The sequence below is a fragment of the Vespa velutina genome, chromosome 1 (assembly GCF_912470025.1).
Source record: "Vespa velutina chromosome 1, iVesVel2.1, whole genome shotgun sequence".
In the NCBI taxonomy this organism is placed as follows: domain Eukaryota; kingdom Metazoa; phylum Arthropoda; class Insecta; order Hymenoptera; family Vespidae; genus Vespa; species Vespa velutina.
The window spans coordinates 17,048,896-17,071,395 of NC_062188.1; the positions used below are offsets into that span (position 1 = coordinate 17,048,896).

The 22,500-nt window shown below is 37.3% G+C and overlaps 1 protein-coding gene across 5 annotated transcripts in view; it reads left to right on the forward strand.

Annotated features, from left to right (window-relative positions):
* Positions 1-22,500, forward strand: part of LOC124950285 — a 202,050-nt gene that overhangs the window by 49,777 nt on the left and 129,773 nt on the right. For 4 of the 5 annotated variants that reach the window (XR_007101310.1, XR_007101308.1, XR_007101309.1 and 1 more), the window contains exon 3: positions 14,008-14,113. The exons of the other annotated variant lie outside the window; for it this stretch is intronic. The gene's annotated coding sequence lies outside the window, so the exon portion shown is untranslated. The remainder of the gene's footprint in view (positions 1-14,007; positions 14,114-22,500) is intronic. 5 annotated transcript variants of the gene reach the window in all.

Consider the following 22,500-nt stretch of genomic DNA (forward strand, 5'->3'; position numbering starts at 1 on the left):
CCTCGGCATATCCCATTTTCTCGCCTGGCTTTATCGAAAAAGGAAATATATTATGATAGAGAGTTATACGGATATATATACGTGTGTATATATATATATATATATCGATCCTTGATTTCTGAAATTCGGCCAAAGCTCTTTTCGAGGATTTTCTTATCTGATAACTTTATCCAAAATTCTGATGAATTTTTCATAACCTTAATTGTCTTTTAAAAAAAAATCGATAATTGAATTTTTTCCCTTTTTGAAAAATTTTCATTTTCTCTCGTCAAAAAATCGTTACTATGAATAACTTGATGTGAAATTTTTATTAAACGCGAAATAACAGGCTAGAGATCAATGCCTTTCAATAATATTTTCTAAATAGTCAGCACTTTTTGGATTCTTTCTTTCTCTTTATGTATTCTTTTCTCTCTCTCTCTCTCTCTCTCTCTCTCTCTCTCTCTCTTTTTGCTTCTCATTCACTGTCGAGATGACTAAACATGATGAACGCTGTCTTTTATTGGATATCTGCTTTTCCCACAGCGGTTATAGGAAACGTCGATCAGCCTCGATCACTTGCCGCGATCCTATCGGAAAAGAGGGTAGCGAGGGAACTTCGTTTCGGCGTAACTTGATTTCCACCGTTTGATTTTAGCGTAGGAAATGTGGGAAATGATGTACGATAGATATCTCTTCTATATTATAGATGGTATCAGGTATATTGTATTGGTTCGTACGAAAAGAGGTAGATACGTAGCGATTTTCGATAGACGTCGATATTAATATTCTTAAAAGCTATGAGTGTGAATGTATCTGTGTGTATTACGTTTACGAAATGATCATAGTTATATACACGTATATATATATATATATATATATATATATATATATATATATATATATTTATACGAATAGAAGATAGAGCACTTAAATAGGAACACTCAAATATTGTAGTTTTTTTATGGATATGGATACGTGATAATACTTTGGGAAAAAATTTTAGAGTATTCCGATAGATAAAAATATAACGTTAGAAAAAATAATCATTTCGAAATTCTCTTTTAATGACTTTTCTAATGTTATTCATCAATGATAGAAATATGCAAGTCTTTTCGTTTATAAATGTTCGATCTATAGATATATGCATAGAAATAGAACGATTCTTTTTTGAAAGTATTCATAACTAGGAGACACATGTGAATGCAGTTATTCTTCACTACTGTACATTTCACAGATACATATATATATATATATGTATTCCTTTGACTCGTTTATAGCCATCGATAAAAGGATTATTGCTCTCTTTTTCAGTCTCTGTATCTTTCCTTTTTTAACGTTAACTTTACGCTACGAATCGAAACCTTTTTGGAAGAAGCGTTCGATAACCGCAGGTTTATAGAAAAGCTCGGGAGTTTCTGTGAAAGGACGAATCGTGAAAACGTAATCCGTTGGTATCGTGGAAAATTGTTCATACAGTTGCGGAAACGGCCACACCTAACCGAATACGTTTTCGAAACGATGACGAATGGCCGCGAGTAATTTTTTGCTAGAATGTAAAAAACCGTGAAAAAGTAATTAAACGGTCAACCGCATCGAGATGTTTGTTCGTCGAATATGATTGCCTCGATCGATTCTCTGTTATAGTATGTGTGGATTTTTTTTTATATTTTATTTTTTACTTTCCTTCTCCTTCTCTCTCTCTCTCTCTCTCTCTCTCTCTCTCTCTCTTTTGTGCGTTCCAAGCCCGTTTTTTATTTACTACCTTTATTTCACCATACGGCGATCTCAACGCGCGAATTCAATGCCATTAGCGCTGATTGCTATATCTCCGAGAATTACATTTCATTCGATCGGAACCCGCTCGTCGAATTTGAATTTTCGAGCACCGATAATATTATATTAATTCGTAGGACGAGGGCGCGTTCACGCTATTTCCTGGTTTTTCTCTGTACTTAAACGAGAAAAATGATAAAAATGATTATCGATCGATCGACGAGATTTCCCTTCCCTCTTTTTTTTTTTTTTTCTTCTTTCTTCTTGTCCTTTTTTTTTTATGTCGAACGTGACGTGAATAATAAATCGTAAATTAAATTGACGGCAACCGCTCGGAAGTCACTCCCTCTCTCCCTCTCTCTCTCTCTCTCTCTCTCTCTCTCTCTCTCTCTCTTTCTCTATTTCTTCCTGTTCATCGCGAGGTTAAAAGTTAAATTCACTGAATAAAGAATATCTTTCCTGGTTGTACGGCTGCAAGAGAGCGACAATTCGCGGTGCTCGCACCTGTCGAGCCCCTGTATATTTCCCTTTTACCACTGCCCTTTAATAACTTAAGCCTATTACGCGAGTGCCTTCGGATATTTCTCTCGAGCACAGCTCTTTTTTTCTTCCTCTTATTTAGACGGTGACCGTACAAATATTATTATTATTTTTTTTTTTTGTTCTTTTTTTATCTCGGAAAGAAGAAACTCTCGTTTTGTGACGAATAATCTTTATTACAAATTGCTTATTCCAATTATATCCAGACTGAAAAGGTGTTTATCTTTAAACTTGAGTTTCAACGCAATTCTTCTTCCATTATTATCTTTTCCTTTTTATTTCCCCCTCCCCCCCCCCCTTCATGTAAATATCTCAATTATGTATATCCCTTAAATAAAAAAAGAAATCGATGTTTTCGACACCTTTTTTCCTTTTTTTTCCTTTTTCTTTTTTCTTTTTTTTTTCTTTCTTTTTTTTTTTTTCTTTTTTTATAAATTCGTGCGATCAAAGATTTATCTTTCTAAATTGTTCCCTTTTTTGAAAATAGATGCTTGAATATCGATCGTGTTGGTTGAAAACTCGGAATAAAAACTATGAACGAATAAAAACGTTTTATCGCGGAATGGTGGACGCATTCGTCCTTAAACTCGCACAAGCGTTTCGGATAGGCGGTATCTCGTCGCGGTATTAAGTCGTTCCTCGTTGGATTATGCCGAAAATCCGTAATGAATTTCGTGCTCTTTGTGCTCCGTCGCGCTTCGTTTTGCTAGAGAAAGAAAGAGAGAGAGAGAGAGAGATAAAGAAAGAGAGAGAGGGAGAGAGAGAGAGAGAAAGAGAGAGATAGAGAGATGGAAGTGCCACGCGAAAGTCGCAAGGTCGATAATTGCTTTTTCCGGCAGGGTAACGATAATATTGTCGCTCTCGGCGACGGCTGCTCGTTGATGGCATAAATTTAGCTGAAAAAATAGACGGTAATCGTCTTATCCCGTGGGAATCGCGCACCGACACGTTCGAATATCGAAGAGAGAAAGAGAGTGAGAGAGAGAGAGAAAGAGAGAGAGAGTGGGAGGAAGGGAGAAGAAAATAAAGGGGGGGCCTTTTTTTTTCACTCGACGATATTCCAGTTCACTTTGCTTTCGTTATCTCGACGAAAACGCGAACGCACGAGCGATCCTATTTTCAATGGATTTTTTTCGAAAGCGGCTCGTCTTCGATCGGTAATTAATTTCCTCTCAGAGACGACGAATTCAAAGAAAGAAAGAAAGAAAGAAAAGGATTCCTCTTCCCAGGATATTCTCTCTCTCTCTCTCTCTCTCTCTCTCTCTCTCTCTCTTTCTCTCAATCTTTCTCTCTCTTTCTGTTCGCTATCCATTCATTCAAAGATGAATGAGATAAAAGGATCGACGTGATGCTTTCATTTAAATGTGATTCTTCTTTTATATATCTATCTATATATTTTGGAAAGTCGCATAGAATAAAATGGATTTATTTAAAATCTTATATCATTCGAAAGTGAATCGAATGTTTCAGTAGAACTTGTCATACGTGAATGTGTTTTTTCGTGAATTAATAAGTTCTATTATTCTTAAATTTATCGATTTAAATATGTGATATTTCTAATGAAAATTTGATATAAGAAACATCCTTGCAATATTCATATTAATATCTATGGTTATTCGTTATGGCATGTTATAGTGGAATATTGCATAGGTACGACTTAACGATTATCGATTCTCCTACGATCGGAAATGAAAGGGTAAGTTTGGTCGGTCTAGAAACGTGTAAGCGGTTTTATCAGCTTCTACTCCTTCCTCCGGGAAGTTTAATCCGCAAGATTTAGTTGCTCGTTCGACTTTCTTCGGATTGCTTTACATTACGACTCAAGTAAAATCTGTATCAGAAGTTATAGCAGAGAAAATTTTCATGTTCCATTGAAACTAGGTTTCTCTCAAATATTCGGTTCGTTTAATCGACTTAATGAATCACAGGAAACGAAGTTGGCGTTTTCCCTAGTCAAAATGAGGAAATCGATGCGAGGAATGAAACGAATGTAAATTTGATCTCTTTATGCTTTTATATCATTTTTGGTATGATAATATTTGCGATTTATGATAGAGAAAAATTTATATTAAAAATAAAATGTTAAAAACGACGTTATACGCATTTTATTTCTTTATAAATAGATTTGTCGGAAAATGCAATACTTAAATAAATGCATGTTTACAACATTAACGAGAAAATTCAATTCGGAAGTTTCTCCTTAACATTTGATTCTCATTTCGAGAGAAATCCGAAAGGAGAATGTTAGAGTGTAATAGTAGTAGTAGTAGTAGTAGTAGTAGTAGTAGTAGTAGTAGTAGTAGTAGTAGTAGTAGTAGTAGTACTAATAGTAATAGAAGTAGTAGTAGTAGTAGAAGTAGTAGTAGTAGAAATCTGAGTTATTAACTTTCATCCGTCGTATTTCAAAATCTTCGACGGGCTTTATTGTTTTCACCGTGCTCCAGTAACCAGAGAGTAGAATCCTAGCACGGATGTGATTCATTTCGTACGGGCGTTTCGTTCGAAATAGCATCGAATAGGCGTTGTTGTATATGTGTAGCGAAGAGAGAAGTAGGGAATACAATCGAATTATCAGCAACCGTTGGGAAATCCTTTAATACCAGCACACGCGAATTTACCCCCCCCCTCCCCCCCCCACACCTCTCGATTAATTCCCTATGAAATCACCGATCGTCCTTGTCGAGGATTAGGTGCCGGAAACGTATGCGTTTCGCGCTACACTCTATATACATGTGTATATATATATATGTATATATATATATATATATATATATATATATATGTCTCTCTCTCTCTCTCATTCTATCTATCACTTCAGCATTGTCCTACGAAAGGTCGATACAAAATTAACGAAGAAGTCCGGTGGCTAAACCAAAGGGGGACGATATGCATCCTACATAATCTGATTTCGTCCCGTACAAGCTCGCAAGCTCTCACGTTTTCCACCGAGCACTTTCGATGGTTCAGTCGACTAATGAAATTACAACGATTCGTTGAGAAATAACGATATCTCTCCTTCTACCTTTTCTCCGTAATGTGGTCGGACTTTTTATAGTATATACATACATATATATATATATATATATATATATATATATATATATATGCACATTGTAAGTACATATATACCTATAGAAAATATTAAGAAAATGCATTTATCCATTATCCTTTTTCTACAAGGATGAGAATTGGTTTTATGTTTTAAGAAATCGAGCATAATTCAATCTTAGCGATCGATTTTTTGTTTCTTTCTTTTTTCCCTCTTCTTTTTCTTTTTTCTTTTTTTTCTTTTATACTCTTCCAATCGAAAAGAATATTTGAAAAAGAAATACATTTTTCATTTGGTGTAGACACATTCTAGATAGAATATATTCGCTTTTTCAATTGTTTCCATTGAAAAGACGATTCCACTATCGTAGTCGAAGCCTCTCTGCGGTCTAACATTCCGTCTAGTAGACCGTCCTTGCCCAAGACTCTAATCCTGTGGTACTCCGCGCATACAAATAGCCTCTACTCCTGGGCCACGCTTTCGCATAATCGATATTTCGGACGTTTGCCCAATATGGTCGATCGGTTCTCTCGTTAAAATATTTCCGTACGGTTTCTAGTTGTTTCGTAATTGATAATAGGATTACATTTGTGTTCACACATTATTCTCGAATTGTTGTTAATTAAGAAAAATAATCTTTCGTTTCTTTATATATTATTACGAGTGAAATATAAAGAGAATTATATGACGTAATAAATAATAATAATCATTTCAAATAATATTTGAAATGATTTAAAAGCGTACGGATTTTACGTTACGAAAGTCGTAAAAAACGTGAGCTTTTCTTAAAGTTTCTGATAGCGTTTTTCCGCTACGTCGAAAATAAAGATTTCTCCTTGTTTTTCCGTATAAGGGAACGATACCGATAAAACTTGTGGGCTTTATCGGGTAAAAATTTTCAAATTCTACTCTCTCGCGATATACGTAGATAACGTATGTATGTACGCGCGTGTGAAAGAAATAATTCGAGATAGAAGAGGATAAGAAGAAGTAGTAGAAGAAGAAGAATAAAATGAAAAAGAAGAAGAAGAAGAAGAAGAAGAAGAAGAATAAAATGAAGAAGAAGAAGAAGAAGAATAAAATGAAGAAAAAAAAAAAAGAAAAAGAATGAAATGAATAAAAAGAAGAAGAAAGAGAAGGGAGATAATGACGTAGAGAAAAAGAAGATCGTGAAAGTTCGTATATAAACGAGAACGTTTAACGGCACGTTCATCCACCGATGGCTGAGAGAACTCCCAGCGTTGAGTTTTCGAAAGTTCCGAAATAAAGCGAGTTAGAGAAAGAGAAGAAGAAGAAGGAGAAGAAGAGGAAGAAAAGAGAGAGAGAGAGAGAGAGAGAGAGAAAGAGGGAAAATGAGAATGAGCTGCAATCCTTTTCGCGATGGCTCGATCTATCTCGCGAATAATTAAAGCGAATCGAGCTGGCCGTTCGCTCGTAAAACTAGGAAGATTATCGCGAGAATAGTAAACGAACGATCGTGCACGTCAACGACGACGAAGTTGTACGAAGAAAAGCAAAGTGACGGGAAAAGCAAAGAAAGTGGGAGAGAGAGAGAGAGAGAGAGAGAGAGAGATGAGATGGGGTGAGGAAAGGAGAAACGAGAAGAAAGGGAATAGAGGGTAGTACGGCCGGGGTCGTTAGCTCGACATTTTGCGAGAAAAGGAACACGCGCACTGCGTGTGTTATTTACGGCTAGGTAGGAAACATTTGGAAAGATTCGCCGATGTTCACTATCGTAGGTGCGAAGGATGGATGGAAAGAAACGATATAGAATTCTTCCGGGTACGTCCTAACGGAGATAAATTCGTACGATTAAAGGAGAGTAGGTTGGGGTAGAAACATCGAAGAAGGTTGCCCGGGTTTTATATCTTGGATAGAAGAAGAATGAAACATCGAGCTTTTAGGGTTCGTAGAAGTCGTCGAAAGAAAGAGATAAAGAAAGAAAAACGGATAGTAATAGAGTAAGAGAGAAGACGGAATAAAAGGAAACTGTATTTCTTTCTCTAGTATTTCTATCAAAGAAAGTGTAGAAACGAAGCGCGAACATTTAGTATACCTGTGGATAAGAAGGAAAAGTACGATGTCATCGAATGGTGCAACGACATCTCCATGTTTAAGGAATGAAGAGAGACGTAGTGTCTGTTAGAAAGAACGAAAGAAAGAAGAAGGACAACAGGTGAGATCTGTACGTACGAGTGTAACGAGAAAAGCACGGTATTGGATGAAATGAGAAAAAGTAGAAGGAAAAGGAAAAAAAAGGAGGCATCAAAGGGAGAGAAGTCTTGGTCTAGAAAAAGAGATAGACAAAGAGATAGGAAAAGACAAAGAGAAAGATGGGAAGAGAGAGAGAAAGAGAGAGAGAAAGAGAGAGAGAGAGAGAGAGAGAGAAAGACAAGAAAGTGTAGAAAGGAAGATCAGAAGGTGGTAAGACGAAAGTAGAAGAAGAAATAGAAGGAGTGGTTGGAAGGAGACGACGGTGGCGAGCAAATAAAGTATTCAGGAAGCAGCGAGCCCCGGGCGTTTGTTCGTAGATGTTAAGGGTGTCTAGAGTTACGCGCGAAAGGACTTGCGAAGGTGTGCCGCTACTGTTACTTGGATGTGTTGCCTCTTCGGTACAAAGGTCGACGCCACCGGGGCTGGTCTGCTGTTCCTTCCGCAAGCGGGAGTAACCACTTGCCGCTGGCCGCACGTACGTGTACCGGCTGCTCGAAAAGGAGAGGCTAAGTATAAGATAGAGAAAGAGAAGGAGAAGGAGATGGGGGAGAGAGAGAGAAAGAGAGATGGGGAGAGGGTAGTAGCCGCAGCAGAGACTCGGTTTTATCCCGTGGGATTCGATGTTGGAACCAGGGTGTTCGGGATCGGTTTGGATGTTCAAGAGAGACAGAGAAAATGTACAGCTTTAGATCGGTCTACCCCTTCTCGTCTCCCTTGTGGCCTTCCGTATAATCGCCCTCCAAAAGCCGGAGCAGCTTCTACCAGTGGTAGCTCCCAACTCGGCCCTGGTAAATCCTCTATACCTGCTCGATGGAACACCCTGGCTAAGCCAAGGTCCGATCTACGATGGTGACTTTCTCGCTTTCAGGCCGCGAAAAGACTTTAGAAGACCACAGCTTCCATCTTTTTTTATTCTCTACTATTTTTCATCATACCAACTTTATTATTTTCGTTAATGACATTTATTGTTTTATCAAATGATATTCCAAGTTGAGAATCTTTAAAAATTCGAATTAAAAACGTTTTTGAAACGTTTTAAGATCTATTTCTGTAATAGCATATCTTTAAAAATAAAGATAGCTCTATTAAAAAGATCCCCTTTTAAATAATAATGAATTTGTTCTAAAAAAGACTGCAGATATCTATTAGGTTAAATGGAATCGTGGAGTCTGCATCTTCCGAGTTCCTCACCAGCCTCAACTGACTTCGAATCTTGTAGCAAGTTCTTCGCGGATTCAGTTAACCGGCGCCTCGGCTTCCCTTCTATCGGCTTCCTACTCTCTCTCTGAACCGTTCTACTTTCCAATTCTAATCTGACCTTTGTGTCTACTTTGTAAACAGTCTGAAGGAAGTTCGGCGAAGATATCGATTATATGGTTCAGAAGCTTCCTTAAACTAACGATGGACATCTTCGCTAGTTAATCCAATAACATTCTCTCTACCTTATGGTATCTCGCGTTATGGAAGAAAATATAAAAGAAACAAATTAACATATTATGTATAACGATTATTTCTCTTTGTATTTAATTAAACAAACATATTCGAGTTGATTTTCAATAAAAAATGCAACTGACGAACGATCGTCAAAGCCTAATTGTCCTATCGAATAACTCTATCAAATAAAATCAAGATCAAGAATGAAATAAGTATTAATATTCTTTGAATGGTTTCATTGATTAATCCAAACGAATGTTCAGTGTTATCGAAGAGGAATAAAATGTCGATTAAATCGAAATATAATCGAGAGATTTACAACGTAAATAACGAAAGCAGATTGAATGTGATTGTACGTGCACTATCGACGAATCAACGATTTCCGCTTCTTTTCCGTTTGAAAATTTAAATCGATGTGAGGTTAGACCGAGAGTTAATTAAATTAATGGGATGAATACATTTTTGAGCGTACTTTCTGCAGTAGGAAGCCATACATTTATCAGCTCGCTGACTTGGAAAAGAATCTCTGTCATTTGGACCGGACTAATTTTCTGTGAGGATAGTGTGTATGTTAGAGAGAGAGAGAGAGAGAGAGAGAGAGAGAGAGAGAAAGAGAGAGAGAGAAAGAAACAGAGATGGGAAACATCCGCCCGCGGCAACCTTTAATATCTATAATTAATGATTCCCTTTCCATCCCTCTCTTCTATACACCAAACGAAGTTGCAAGAACCAAGAGCTTTCCTCTCTTCTTGTTCGAATACGATAAATGAAAATCATCGTGCGCGAAAGGGTGCATTTATACGTTCGCAGTTGAACGAATCTTGCTTGAAACCATTCCCGTTTTAAAATTCAGGTAATATCTTTCACATATTTATTTTCATTCCATTAAGAAAAATATTTTCATTTAGTTATTAACGATTCGAATAGAAATTGTCTTTCTACGAGAAAAGAAAAAAGGAAAAGAAAAGGAAACGAAAAAAAAAAAAAAAAAAAAGAATATAAAGAAGAAGCATACGATGGTCATAGATAGGTATATGATGGTTATAGATATGTATAGAAAGTATGGTATTATAGTGAAAGAAAAAAGGAAAAGAAAAAAAAAATCGAAAAGAAAAACAAAGGGGGAATTTGCTGCTTTCCCAGGAAGATGACCCTTCGATTTGCAAGACAAGCAAACTATAATAATCCATAGTATTAAAGGGTGAATGTTATCGTACAAGTAGTTATATCCATGACGTATAAAACAGAAGGGACAGCATAGAGAGAGAGAGAGAGAGAGGGAGAGAAAGAGAAAGAGTGAGAGAGAGAAACAAAGGAGAAGCTGGATGAAAGACAGATACAGAGAGAGAGAGAGAGAGAGAGAGAGAGAGAAGTAAAGAGAGATACAATGCGAATGGGTGCGTGCTTATCGTAGAAGAGGCAAGGGGGATGAAATAGCGCGAAGATATATATAAAGCGAGGATTATAATAAGCCGGGTTGCGTTACGAAATTGTTTCGTTCCCCATTAATAACGGCAAGCTGGATATCCAAACAGTCGAGCAAGCCGGCCACCCCTTTCGCCGTGCGACAATTATTATTACTACCAACAGGGGTGTCGTTTGCCCTTTCTAAAAGGCTAACTTGCCCCAGAAGAGATTCGGAGTAAAGTGTATGGTTTCTACTTGACGATCCAAAATTGTTGTGAAAATAATGAAATTAACGTTGAAAATGATTATGCACTTATACGTGTAATAGAATTAACAGGGAAAAAAGATGTATGGATCGATTATGAGATATTAAAAGAAAAAAAGGAAAAAAATAAAAAAAACAAAAAAGAAAGAAGAAGAAGAAAAAGCATATCGATATTTTTGACAATACTTCGTCTTTAATTTAATCAGTCCCGTTTGCTTTTCCGATAGACCAGCTGAACGGATTACGTAAGAGACGACTTACAGATTTCATTTTCGTTATTTTATTCTTCATTTTCCAATTGGGTTCAATCATGAACGATATTTTCTTTTGATCTTTTTTTTTATATAAGCCATTCTGATTATCGGAAGTCGAATATCTCGAAGTGGGTTTCAGTCAAAATCTCTTGAATGATAAGAGAGAGAGAGAGAAAGAGAGAGACAGAGAGAAAGAGAGAGAGAGAGAGAGAGAGAGAAAGAGAAAGTGAATATCGCTAGTGGAAGATCGATGAGACTCGTTAATGCCGCTTTTCGTCCTGGAGCACCATCTAGTCGCCTAATTAGCGCGCGTCGATGCTTGAGACATCAGGAAGGAATAGCTCGTTCACCCTCATTCACCATCTCCGCACATCCCCGAATCGTTATCGGATCTTCAATCGGCCCTGCTTGCCATAGCAATTTCTGCAATAGTAGCACACTGTGATGACTATGCGAGTCCATTGTTCCTATGTGCGATTAGGCGTGCGTTTCTGTCTCCATGTCCCATCTACTATCCTTATCTCTTAGCGAATGCAACGGGGGAAAGGGAATGTGCATTACAGTCGGTACAATGGCTAAATGTGGTAGGGGAATCCAAGGTGGGGGCTCCCGATACCGATTCTGTCGGTACTGTACTGGTAACGAGCCTCTAAGGGTCACATTAAACGTGTCTCCCATGGGACACGCCTTTGATATGTACATTGTTAGAAAAGTGAATCGGATTAATCGGTATCGCTCCTAATTTCTTTATGATTAGATTCTAATCGTTAAATATATATATTTCTTTTCTTTTCTTTTCTTTTTATTGTTCCAATAAAGAAATAAAAATATCGTTTTAGATTTAATTGATATTAATTTTTCATTCTGAGACGTTGATTTGCATAAATAAATTAGTTATTTCTCTCTCTCTCTCTCTCTCTCTCTCTCTCTCTATACAAAGGATCTTCTTCTATATATAATCTCATCTTACAACTTACTGATACATAATACATATATGTACGTCTTGATTCACCTACGAGGTATACTACGAGAGTTGGTCTTCCCTTTCGTTAGGCCATTCGAGACGTCATAGGATTATAAGCCCTAATCCGGAACTAATCGAGCCGAATAACATTTCGAAGACCCGCCGTTGATAATCCTATTATACCGATTGCAAGCCGTTTTCTCACGGTTATTCAATTTGAAGCAGCTTGAAAAGTCGATGTCATAATGAACGAAAGAGAAAATGAATTGAAGTCAAAGTTAGACTGATGTATATTGTATTAATAATTAATTTCGAAATTTATTTGCGAAATGTTTGTATATTCTTTTAGGATATTCGGCATTAGTAGATATAATACTTGTTAACATATTTACGTATACTATGCACGTATGCATATATGCATATATATATATATATATATATATATATATATATACATATTTGTATATGTGTATGTATATTCTACGTAGAGAAAGCAGAAGCGAAATTTGTCGGCAAATTGACGACAACTCGATCACGCGGCTGGAAACTCGTAGCGTGCTCGAAAGCATAGCTTTTGCCGGCGCGCCATAACAATTCGCTTTGGCGATGTGCCAGCGAATAGCGAGCGCAGGTGTCGTTATCTTGCCATCTCTATACAGTGGATCAGGCTAAAGAGCGGCAAATTGTAGGCGAGCCGAGCGTAAACCCAACGATGAGAGCTCGTTTGGTATGAACGTTAACGAAACCATCGACTTGTGTAGATTTTTTTTTTTTCTTTTTTTTTTTTTAATTCCATTTCATTGTGTTTTTTTTTTTACCCCTCTTCGCTTTTCCTTTTCTTTTTTCTTTTTTTTTCTTTTCTTTTTTTCTTTTCTTTTATTGCTAGATCGAAGACAAACTTCGAACGAGCAAAATTTTTCTTTTCCTTCTTTTTTTTTTTTTTTTTTAGTCATTTTTCAATCGGAACAATCGACGAAATTAATTTATATATACATAATGAGAAATAAGAATTACGTCACAATGGTAATCCAATACTTCATATGATTCATAAAGTTTGTCGTATAAAATAAAAAGAAAAAGAAAAAGAAAGAAAAAAGGAATACAGAATAAAAATAATAAAGTATTAATTCAAAAAGCATGTCTAACAGTCGGAACTAAAACGAGCCCGCTATACGGTTAACTATCCGTGCCTAGAGGATAGTTATATAGACAGGATGGGACGATCATTCTTGCTTCCTGTAATAACTTCAGTGTATACCGCTGCCGTACGAATACGATTGGCCGCGTCGCGTGTGTTTATACGGTGCGTTTGAGTTTAATCGCGTGGTTCGCTCGCGTTCGTTCGTAAACGGTGTGATACCACTGGCCATTGTCCATTCTGTTTTATTATCTTTTAAGCGCCAACGAAACAGGCCATTTTTCCGATAAATAGGTCATCCACGTTTTCCAACATTTCTCACCTGCAAAATGTCAACAAATTTATATTTCATATCAACGACGTCGTATAAAACGAAACGGGAGGGACATTATTTTTTCTTTCTCCTTTTTTTTTTTTTTCTTTTTTTATCCGTTCGTTATTTCGAGAATAAATAACGTCATTAACAAACGGAAAAAAGATAAACGTATGTGTGTATATATGTATATATATATATATTGTAGGGAATGCTTCGTCGTTTTAAAGATCGGCTTAGAAAAATTTAAGTGAGCGACTACGTCGTTCCCACTTGCATTCGCTTTTTGTATCCTTCTCAATGGATCTTATTCATCGGTACGCTCGTAACTCGTTAGAACGTTCAATGGCAACCCACCTAGATCCCTATACAGCATCAACATAGAGAATCGTCGACTATATTAACTTACATCACCGCTTACGTCGACAACGAATAGAAGAACATAGTACTGGTGAACGATATAACGCGCATAATACAAGTTCCCCGTTGACAGTGAAATTGCCTTTATATCTAAAGTACTCGAGAGAAGGTAGAGAATAAGGAGGAGGGAGGAATGTTTTAGGTGCATCGTGTACCACGAGCCCCTTCACTTATAATTACACATTTTACTGCTCTTTCCCGTTACGACATTGCACTCGTAATCTTCATAGTCTCTCTTCTTATTCTGATTTCAGTGTAGTGTGCTACGTTGAACGAGTACGCAAGGACGAAGAAGAGAAGACGGTCAAGTTACGTCGTACGAATCACACCGGATTGCAAAATCGGTGCATACTGAAGCAGGTAATAATTCTTCGTAATAGATAAGAAATGTCATTAAATTTCTTTTTGTTATATTTCTTTTCATCGTTCATCATCGTTGATAACGTACAAAAACTAATGATGGTATAGTAAGGCTTACCTACTTGCGATTATATTGCATCTCAGAGACAGCTCGGAGAAACGTGCCGCTATAAACCTTACGTTATCTTTCGTTATCTCGCGTTATTACATATGACGGACGTGTTCTAGGGCCCTTCCTATCGAGGCTGTTACACAGCGACAGATGTATACTTATCTCCAACAGTGAGATTCTCCTCGAGGACAGTGAGACTAGATTTAAATGTGATTACCGATATGAAGTGAGTTACTACTAGACATTAGAGAAAGAGAGAAAGAGAGAGAGAGAGAGAGAGAGAGAGAGAGAGAGAGAGAGAGATAAAGATAGAGAAAGCAATTAAACGAGTAAATTTCTATCGAATAAAATTTTGTACAAATATAATTGGATTAGAAAATTTGTTTTTAGACAGAGAATGAAATTATTCATGAGAAAATAAAAATAAAGATTTATCTTACATTTGTTTTAAATCTTGTCATTGGATAACATCGAAGATATGTAATTTTGAGGTTCTTACATTATACGTTAACTTTATACGGATCATAGAAGACTTCTCTAGTGGGTACTGGAAACTGGAAACTGGAATTGTAATTTAGCACACGAAAGTGTTACCGTAAACCTACCATTTGTCCCAATTGTAGGGTTCCATCCCTTTGGTGGGTCAGTAACTCTCTCTCCCTCTCCCTCTCTCTCTCTCTCTCTCTCTCTCTCTCTCTCTCTCTCTCTCTCTTTCTCTCTTTCTCTCGTATAAAGCTTGAAATGTCGAATAGACGAGATTACGAGCGAGTAACGAACGTACAATCTTCGCTATACACTCGTTAATAATTCTCATTTATTTTCGAGAGACGAGCGTTCGTAATACGTGAAAATTTAACGGCAGATCATCTTTTATTCTCTTACTTGAAACACGTATAGTAGAACACTGTTCTTAACTCTAACTTTTAAGATCATTCATTCCGAAGAGACATCTCTTAAAAGAGACAAACAAGAAGAGAGCATAAAAGAACTTCAACATCGTTTCTTCAAGTATTTCTCTTGAAGTTTCAACATCAACTTCGACGAAAGGATCAACTTTGAAATAGATTATTTGAATATTTTCATTTATTAGCACTATTATATATTTCACGATTCTTCTTCTTCTTCTTCTTCTTCTTTTTTTTTTTCTTTTTTTTTCTCTTTATCTCGCATTATCTACAAACGATAATCAGATCTCGTAATACGCTTTTACGTTACTTTTTCTTTTCCTTTCTTTTTCCTTTATAATTTCTCAAAATATCTAACGTAATAAGTTATTATATCATAAAAAATGAATGTCACTGTCGATGACCTCCTTGAACTTATATCCAGAATTCTCTTCTAGAATTTTATACAGGTACTTGGGATGTGCAATGTAACCAGAATAAAAAAAGTTATTTTATGACTGCAAGACGCCGTAACAGTTGTTTTCCGAGAAATTATATAGGTCGGTTGGTGAATCTTTTCTCTTTCTAAGAAATTTAATGGGCCAACGTACACATACAAAAATACATGTATGAGGATCAACGTTCCATTCGTTATATTTTACAACGATACTTTTATGCGACATAAATGTATAATAAATCGGAGCCGATCGTTTGACGATCGTTTTGTTTTCTATGTTTATATACCATATATATATATATATATATATATATATATATATATATATATACACATACACACACACACACATATATATATATACATAAATATCAATCGCCGAGACATTTATCAGCTCATCGAGAACAGTTAATAAGGGATGGGCAGGTGCTACTTTGTCAGCGACGTTATTCCGATGGGTCTCGCGTGTAATCTTGCTAATGTTCATCCTATCACGTTCGCTCGCGACGATAAATCCGTAGTATCTTGCCCGAAAGCTCCTTGATATCGGCATAAGATACTATATATAGTCGGACTTTGTTGTATACTCGACCATCGCCGCACAGATGGCTCGGTTCCGTCAAAGGATAATCTTGTTGATTTCACGAGACACAATGCAGTTACATCGTACAGATTGGTGAGCAGAAGGACTCTATTGGATCACCGATATCCTTTGTCTCGGCCACTCTTTCAAGTATGTCCGCGGGACAAAACCCCAGCTGCTACCATTTCTTCTCTATCTCTCTCTCTCTCTCTCTCTCTCTCTCTCTCTCTCTCTCTCTCTTTTTCTTCCTCTCTTCTAACTCTTCCTCATTCTTTATCTCCCTCTGTTTCATTTCTTTTTTTAAAGTAAATTATTCGAGAATCCTAACGAGCTCGTCCCTCTGGACAATTTTGTTTGTTCGCTCAAACTGTATCAAGCATATCGATTCCTTTTTTCAAGCGGTCAACATTGGTCAGTTGCCAACCTGCCGGCTCTGCGAACGTTATGGAAATTAACCTCTCCAACGTAACAACCACCACCCTTTCCCCTTTTTGTCTCGTCGAGATATTGAATTTTTTTCCCTTTCTCGATAGGATCGACCACCGCATCGTACTTTCGCATTTCATCGTCTACCTGTCTTACCAAGAAATCGATCGTTAAATTCTTTGATAATAATAAAAATAATAATTTTTTTTTCCTAATCTTTTCGAAATAAAACAATGCAAATTAATTATTCGATTTTATTAAAAATTATATATCATAAATTATTATTAATATATTACTTTTTATCAAAAAATACATGTACGTGTTTCTTTCTTTATTTATTTATATATATATATATATATATATATATATATATATATATATATATCACTATGTATTAATTTAGACGTGTGCGAATTGATGTCGTATTTCATTTCCTTTGATATATAACACTTCCTAATATGAAATTAATTTCAAAGAGAACTAAGAAATAGTATGCAGAACGTTGCGAACTTTATAATGTAATCTATGGGTTCGGAACTAAGTTGGGTTAATTTGTGAACTTGGCTGAATTCGCGAATTGATATCACTCTCTCTCTCTCTCTCTCTCTCTCTCTCTCTCTCTTTCTTTCTCTCTCTTTCTCTTTCTCTCTCTCTCTTTCTCTCTGTCTCTGTCTCTCTCCAATCCACCCCTTTTATCACCTCCTACGTATACGCGAATTACAAGTTGGGATAACTTCGTTTCATAAGAATAAGACAAATTCGCCTTCTTTCGAACTTTGAACTTCCCAATTTTTCTCGGACTATCGCTAATTTTCATCTGAAATTAATTTTTTCATCGTCTTCGAAGAAGTGACACCCAAGAAAGGATCGTTAAAGAGCTCGCCGTCGATAGATTTATTGTCTCGGTAATTAAAAAATATCCCAATCGTTTCGGTATTCAACAAAAAATTTCGCCCGGCAAACTTATGAATTTTCCTTGACGATTTTAAATTTATCTTAAAACGAATGAACAAAAAAGAAATTGGACATCGATAACTGATTCTTACGTCATTCTTGAACGATTTTTCAATCATATCTTATTAATTATCCCAATTGATATCTCATTCTTGTCTTATTTTAAAATACGATTTTAATATTTTCTTAACGATTGACATTTGAGATGAATTGAATGATCTAACGAAAATAGATAGAGATAGTAATTGTTTAATCGTTTGAAATTTCATATGTATATCGTGAATGAAAGTATTTATGTTGCTTAATACGCATCGTCGTTCATGACATGTGAAGAATTGAATTGAAAAAGAAAAAAAAAAAAAAAAAAAAGAAAAAAAGAAAAAAGATAACAAGAATAATTATAACAATTTGAAACGAAGAAAAGATTTCAAATAATACGTGAAGTATAAAATCATTGATAAGTTTAATAATTCAATCATATAAGATTCTATTAAGAGAATATGTGAGTTAATCGATGAAATTGAACTAAGAATTAAGAGGAAGTACGACAGCTTCTCTATGTCTCTTGTCACCTTTCAAGATCCCAGTTGAGAATCTACCACCTCTCTTCGAATTTCTCTCTCTCTCTCTCTCTCTCTCTCTCTCTCTCTCTCTCTCTCTCTCTCTCTCTCTCTCTCTACCTCTGTCTCTGCCTCTGTCTCTGTCTCTCTTTTCTCAACAGCAACCGTAGGGTTGTATCGAGCCGGTGCGGTGAGACTCGCACGGCATTCGGCATCATCGTCTTGAATGGTGACAAACGGCATGCACCACGAACACACAGTCGCATCGTGGCCTGCAACTCCGGCCATGAGGGACGCTGCAGCGCGCGAGCAATGCGGCTGCAACTGCAAATGCAGCCGATGTACGGTTGACAGAAGCGCTTACGGAGGCGAGAGATCGTCTCTCCTTCTCTCTCTCTCTCTCTCTCTCTATATATATATATATATATATATATATATATATATCTATCTCTAGTTTACTCTCTCGACCTCTTCTTCTATACAGAAGCAAACACATAGACATACATATATATACATAGATATTGAATGCAGTAACGTACACATATAAACTGATGTATATAAGAGAGAGAGAGAGAGAGAGAGAGAGAAAAGGAGAGATATAGTGAGTTAGAGATAAATAGATAGAGAGAGAGAGAGAGAGAGAGAGAAAGAGAGAGAGAGGGAGAGAGAGACGTCTATATACATTTGTATCATCCATCTCTCTTAGTCAGTCGGTGCAGGAGATCGCACGGGTCGCCGTGTCACTGTGTTTGTGTACACTATACACATATATACATATGTACGCTTTCAGAGTCTCCGAATTTCTCGCGACAGAAGCGAAAGATAATTACGGGGTAACGTTATTTGATAGTTGCTACTAAATATAATTCACTCTAATTGTTAGGGACGAACGAGGCAAGCGCAACGTCCTTAATTGGTAGAAGCTCGTCGAACGCCCGGCCAATCGTTCACGTTTCGCACGAGAGATCGATTCGGAAATTAATTTCCGAGTCTTCTTTTCTCTCTCTTTCATTCCTTCTCTCTCTCTCTCTCTCTCTCTCTCTCTCTCTCCCTACGATTCTAAACGTCATAGCGAATAACTCGTATTTCAGCAAACGTAGTACGGCAGCTCTAACGGCCGGAGTCGATGTGCTCGATCGAACGAACGGCTGGTTAATAAGTGGCGTCGATTTAACGTTAACGACGCAGGAAGTTGAAATTAATTAAACGTTGCAGTTTGCGCGTACCTATGAAGCAATACGTAAACAACATATACTAGCATTCATAACGTAGTTCAGCTAAGAGAAAGTATATGTGTTTATGTATATATGTGGGGAAACGTTTGCGACTACATGTACTGTAAAAGAAGTATGAGATTGTGTGAGTACATGTATATGTTTCTGTGTATTTGTGTATCTGAATGACTGAAAGAGAGAGAGAGAGAGAGAGAGAGAGAGAAAAGTGATTCGTTTACTGCGGTGCGTTTTCCATCCTACCTCACTACGACTAGTCTCGACGTACCCCAATTAATTTATTACTCGCGAGTAATTAACATTGTTATTTCATATAAAACGCATATTATTATACATCACGGCATAATTTCGTGCTCTAGGATTCTCACGTTCAATATTCAATAGCGTACATAGATCATGATGATAGCTATTAAACAATAGAACGGGGGGACACATCGATAAGTATGCGTTTAAACGAGAAACGTGCAAGGTGTATTATTGAATTTTGAAACGCAACATCAATATCGCTTACCTAGAAAATGTTAATGATGTCAATTGCATGCCACGACGAAAATAATTCCCAATTAACGCAAATAAAGGACAATAAGAAAAGAAAGAGAAGCAGGAAAAGAAGAAAGAGAAATAGGAATAGGAATAGGAGGAGGAGAAGGAGGAGGAAATTTCGTTAGAGGCTTAAAGTTAGTTATAAAAACGATACTGGAACGGAGAAAAATCGAAAATCGTGAAATGTGAGTTATCACGACGAAGGGCGTTACAAGATCAGGATTCGAAAAGTTAAACGAAACCAACTGGCATTCAATGAAACTCGATAAAACCCAATTAAACGCAGCACGCCCGGTTGGTTAGACCTTTTTCCACGATTCTCTTCGTTTCTTTCTATCTTTTTCAGACTCATTGCGGCCTCGAATAGTCGTATCTCTCTTTCTTTTCCTTTATCTTTACGTGTATGTATGTGTGTGTACGCGCACAGGGATATCAAGAGATGCACTACATATACTTATATGTAAAGGTGAATGATAGCGAGATACACACCGTAAAGTTTTGCGAAAGCAAATGTTCTTTATCTTTTTCACTTTCTCTCTGTCTCTTTCTTTCTCTCATTCTCCCACGTACATACGTTTTCGTGTACGTTAAGGTGTCCCTTCTATTTGAGGGTGTGCGTTCACGTATCTGTGTAAGCATGGCGCATACATAGAGAGAAAGGCACATAGCAGAGCATAGTCCCCAAGCATAGTCTCAACTCGACTCGAGCCGCTGAATCGATCCGCGAGCCTTCCCCCGTGCGCACTCTGCGCCCCCAGAACCAGCCAACCGTCCCACCCCTTCCACTCTCTTTCTCCCTTCGTTTCGCCTTCCTTCTTTCTCTCTCTCTCTCTCTCTCTCTCTCTCTTTCTCTTTACCTTTCTATCGCTTATCTTCGTCACCCTTCATCTCTCTCTCTCTCTCTCTCTCTCTCTCTCTCTCTCTCTCTCTCTGTGTTTCTTTTTCTTTCTCTTACTAACCTTTTCTATCCTCTCTTACGCGTTCCCCACATTGAAACCACCCCATCGTCCAACGCTGGTCACGCGAACGTTCGTCTCAAAAATGCCCACCCTCTTCTACTTGTCTTCTACCTCTTCTTTCTCTTCAAACTCTCGCGAGAATTTCTTCGATAATTCTCTCTTTTTTTTTTTTTTTTATCCTTCTTTGTCTCGACTAGGTTCTCGACCCTCTTTTATTCTTCGTCCTTTCTTAACTTTTTCTTTTCTTTTTTTCTTCTTCTTCTTCTTCTTCTTCTTCTTCTTCTTCTGAAAGAAGAAAAGAAAGAAAGAAAAATCGCAAGGGTAGTAAACGAAATCGAAGCAATCCAAAGAACGAGGCTCGAGGCGAGAAAAAGAGAGAGACAGATAGAGAACAGAATTTAAAGGGAAAGAGAGAGAGAGAGAGAGAGAGAGAAAGAAAGAAAGAAAGATACACGTTACGATTTGTATCGTGCGACGGATCGCAAAGTGCTCGTTTGCATTGCTGATGGTTGTCGATTCGAAGGGTGGAATTCACAAGCTATGCCGTTTCGTCGCTCCTTTTTTCCTTCGGGATATCTCCCAACTATTCGCCTCGGGCCTTTTTCAAGGCCGTCAGATTCATCGATCGATCGAATGGTCCCATTCGGAAAGTTCGACCAGAGAAAAGAAAGAAAGAAAGAAAGAAAGAGAAAAAAGAAAGAAGAAAAAATAAATAAATAAAAGAAAAGAAAAAAAAAAAAAAAGAAAGCTCTTGCCAACGAATTCGAATCTAGATTATCCCCTCTTCTTCTTTTCCTTATCGTTCTTTCTTCTTTTCTCAAATAACCTCGTTTAACGTTTTAACGAACCTTTAATCCTTCCTCGTAAACTCAAACTTCCGCTCTCGTAAATTCGTCGAAGAGAGAAAGAGAGAGAGAGAGAGAGAGAGAGAGGGAGAGAGAAGATAAAAAAAAGAAAAAGGAGAAGAAGAAGAGAAAAAAGTAGAAGACGAACGAAGTAGAACGAAGAGAGCAAGTCATTCGACGGATTTAATGGTCAACGATCGTTATGTGTGTCGTTCGAATCGTAGTCGGATTAACGAACTTAACTATCCTAAGTGTGGGTCCGATGTATGGGTTGACTATGTATAGGGGAAGGACCGTAAGGGGAATGAGTGAGGACTAGAGAGGATCGTCGTTGTCGTTGGATGAGAGGAGAGGTGATCGCGAAAGAGCGATAACACGGGAAGTAGGTGGTTTCGCGCAGTTAAAGTGTTACAAGTTGTTTCAGTAGGAACGTTCTAAGATATAGGAAGGCTGCTTGCTTTTTGGTCAACTTCGAGAAGGGAAGAAGACTTCGGCCTGGCGATAAACAGGAGTTTTCAAACTTCGAAGTCCCGCGAGAGCGCGAAAGATAAGTTGAAAATTTTGATGGAAAGCGCAACGTGCCCGTTGAGAGAGAGAGAGAGAGAGAAAGAGAAAAAGAGAGTGAAAGAGAGAGAAATAGAGAGAGAGAGAGAGAGAGAGAGAGAGAGAGAGAGAGATAGAAATAGGTAAGAAGGGAACGGAGATTTATTTCTTACGTATTCCAAAACTTCTTACCGAAGCTGATAACTTTCATCCGGCTCGTATTTATACGGAGGTTCGTCCTAAGAAAGTTATGACAGATTCCAGCGTGACTTCAGAAAATACTCTTACT